General features: G+C 42.5%; 1 pseudogene; it reads left to right on the top strand.

The window, feature by feature from the left end:
- The first annotated feature begins 864 nt into the window (after window positions 1-864).
- Window positions 865-1,591, top strand: LOC138155154 (grpE protein homolog 2, mitochondrial pseudogene; annotated as a pseudogene).
- Window positions 1,592-3,736: the final 2,145 nt, after the last annotated feature.

Here is a 3,736-nt window from a genome sequence, read left to right as displayed (position 1 = left end):
CACAGAGAAGAAATCCATGCCATAAGTGATACAAACATTGAGGGATTGAATCTGAAGATATCTTAAAGAGTGAAAGATGCCAAGACAATAATGGAGAGGACTGGACCTGTGCTTTCATTGGTATAGGGCACTCCTGGGAGAGTAAATTCCTTGAATCAATGTAGGCTAGAATTTTAGTGCAATTTTTGTTCTTAAAGAGTTACTTAGATCAATTAGAGGTTGAGATTTGTCCTCAGTGGCCCAGCCAGTACGTATCAGTGGTAATATCTGAACCCAGTTCTTCCTGACACTGAGACTGGATCTCTCTATTATGCCACACTGCCTCTCTTTTCTATTTATGAATTTTGTCGTATTTTGTTTTTACATTATATACATTTACAAATTACTACCATGTCACGAGAGATAATTCACAATGGCCTTATCTGAAAGTGTATGCAACATTTCATACCTGTAGCATTCCTCACCTATTTTTTTTTAATGAACAGAAATCTATTCTCTCTCTCTCTGTCTCTCTTTGTCTCTCTCTCTCTGTCTCTGTCTCTGTCTGTCTCTGTCTGTCTCTCTCTGTCTGTCTCTGTCTCTCTCTGTCTCTCTCTCTCTGTCTCTCTGTCTCTCTCTCTGTCTCTCTCTCTCTCACACACACACACACACACACACCATTTCAGGAGAGGGAAGTAATTTCTTGTAACAAATATGCTTAGTAAATCAAAATAAATTTTCTCAATAGTTATATCCAAAAATATACATGTCTCATTCTGCACTTGAAATCTGCAATGTTGTTAGTTCTCTCTTGGTCTCTGGGGCGAGTACGCCTCTTGCGCTGGGTCTTCTTCAGTCTGTAAGGCGACGAAACATGGCCGGACGATGGCCAGACGCTGGCTCTAGGCGGCCCCGCGGACCCTGCAGCGACTCGAGGTCCCCGGCGCCCTTGGCCCCGGCAGAGGCTGGATGCCTGCCTTCAACACAGCTGCTGAGCGTAGCGCTGGAGAGGACTGCGGCTCCACTGACCCTCCTGTTGAGCCAGATTCCTCAGATTCCTTATTGGCAGAAAAGGCTGTGGAACACAAAGCTCTTCGACTGCAGAAGAAGTCTGGGATTTGACTGAAAGATACCAGAAAGCTCTGGCTGATTCTGAACATGTACGGAGGCGCACACAGAAATTTGTGGAAGATGCCAAGATATTTGGGATCCAGAGTTTCTGCAAAAATTTGGTAGAGATTGCAGATATATTGGAGAATGCCACCAAGCATAGCTCTGGGGAAGCAGAGCCAGGGGACCATAAGCCAACCCTCAATAAGGTCTTTGAAGGACTCTTTCTCCTCCAGGCTAAGCTGCAGAGTGTGTTTGCTAAGCATGGCCTGGAGAAAATGAGCCTCTTGGTGACAAGTATGACCCATATGACCATGAGATCTTTTGTCACATACCGGCTGATGGAGTGCAGCCAGGCACAGTGACACTTGTTACCCAGGATGGCTACAAACTTCACGATCGAACCATAAGACCTGCCCAAGTGGGTGTGGCTGTTGAGACAGGAATGATGGAATCTAGGACCAGGGTAAATGAACATTCTTCTTGCAGACCACATCTTTAGTCATTCACTTGACATAGGCAGTACAAGGTAGAACCAGAATTCATAACCCATATCACCTGACTCCTAACCCAGGTTTCTTTCCATTATGGTTTGATCATTTCATTCTCCTTATTAATCTTCAGTTCCCCTGATTTCCACTCCCCCCCCCATATCTCCATAGTCTCATTTTCAATATTCTCCATGATTTGGCCCTATCTTAACCTTCTTAGCTTTCCATTTTTCCATGGTAGTTCCCCTGTGCACTCTTTTTTTCAGACAAATTGGGTCTTTCACTCTCTCCAATTCTCATCTTGTCCCAACTTTTAATATTCTCCTCTTTCAAGCTCAGAGGTTGTCTCCCACATGCTATTTTCCCTTCTTTCCCCAGTTAGAAGCAATATCTTCTTTAAATCTCACATGCCTTTTTTCTTGATTTCTTCCCGTGCATTTCATTAAATATTATAGTTATTTATGTACATGACTTATTCCCCTAATAGACCATAAGGTCCTTGCATGCTGTTTTTTAATCTTTGTAGGTCTAGTACCTACCACTGTTCTTAGTACATAGTAAATTCTTCTTGTTTGTTGAATTGATTTTTTTCTCTGTATACTAATCACCATTACCCTGGTCTAGTCCTTCATCATTTCACATTACTATAGCAATCTCTTAGCTGGCCCATCTGACTCCATTCTCTTTTTCCTCTAATCCATTTTGACCACCACTGCCTGAATTGTTTTCCTAGTGTGTAGATTTGATTTTATCATGTCCTGCTACCAAACCATTAATGGTGCCTTAGTTTCTATCCCATCATATCTGAAATCCTCTATTTAGTTTTGAAGACCCTCCATGATCTAGACCTATGTTGCCTATTAGAGCAGCAAGCACCCTAGCACACCCAGGATGGCTGCTAACACAGGTTCTTAGATCTGCTTTTCTAAAGGAAAGCAACTCAAAATGGGTTAACAATATTACCTTTATCAAACATATATCATTTACCTAGTTCAGCGGAAAAAGTCAGCACCCTGAACTTCAGAGAATACAAAGAGAAGTTATAAGCAGACAAAAAAAAAATCCAGACAGAGAAACAGACCAGCAGACAAGGCTTCCAGCTGTCTGACCATTATATCCATACCTAGTCAGTTACCAGAGAGGGAGGCACCAACATCTGGGCTTTCAAAGCCAGGGGGCTGAACAGCTGCCCAGAGTCTCATCTGGTCAAATCACATAACTCTTCTCAAAGTGAGCCCCAAAACAAAATCTCACATCAGGGTATATATAGCCTTTCTCTTGGCTCAGAGAATGTCACAACCCTCTCGACCCACTGCCCAATCACAAAGTAATAAGGTGTGGGCATTCCTGAAGAACAAGCCTCCTGCCATAGGCTCCATGTGGCCACATTCAGCCTATTAGGGGGCAGAGTATATTTTCAAATCAGGAAAGGTTCTCAGAGTCACTTAAGCCTATCAAGGGGCCTAGGGTCAGGGAAGATCTTTAGATTCCCATTCCCATAACACCTATTTGACTTCATTTTTTTTTTCAGTTTCTCAATTTGCATACTCTATTAAGGTCATGCCAGTTCCCTTTGTGCTATAACCATGCTCATTTTCAAAACCTCATCAACATTCAGATTATCTCCTAGCTGGGAACGCCATCTCTTCTTCCCTTCATCAGTAGAGGCCCTAACCAACCTGGAAGTCACAGATCATGCCGCTTGTCTTTTCTGATTGTTACAACTTGAATGAATCCCTTTTTAAATCTGAACTTCTGTACTATATAGTCAGTACAGCCACGAACTATCACTTATATTCTGTCTTTATCCTTTCTCAATTGTCTCTTCTATCTGAGTCTTAATTTTCTCAAATAGATGGTAGCCTTCCTGAAGGCAGGGTCTACACATCTTCTGTACTGTCATAGGACCCAACACGGCATTTGCCAGTTGATTAAAATATGCAAAATAGGCTTCTTCCCTGCTTCCTCATGCAAATCAGCCTGGTATATATGCCCCTGTTGTTTCCTGGTATGGTTCAGTGATGCCAACTTAATTGAAGTTGTGTTTTAGTGAGTTCTTAAAGTGTTCCTTCTGCTCTCTCTATCTTGGCTCACAGCCATTCCACTATAGTTCATAAGGTATCAGCTGCCAGGGCATCTTGACTGTTGTTGACTGA

This window comes from Petaurus breviceps, unplaced genomic scaffold (assembly GCF_028583685.1).
Source record: "Petaurus breviceps papuanus isolate PSGF00001 unplaced genomic scaffold, PetGlider_PUasm1.0 91133, whole genome shotgun sequence".
NCBI classification, from domain to species: Eukaryota; Metazoa; Chordata; class Mammalia; order Diprotodontia; family Petauridae; genus Petaurus; species Petaurus breviceps.
The sequence above is the reverse complement of the archived record's forward strand: the minus strand, read 5'-3'. Positions and strand labels throughout refer to the sequence as shown.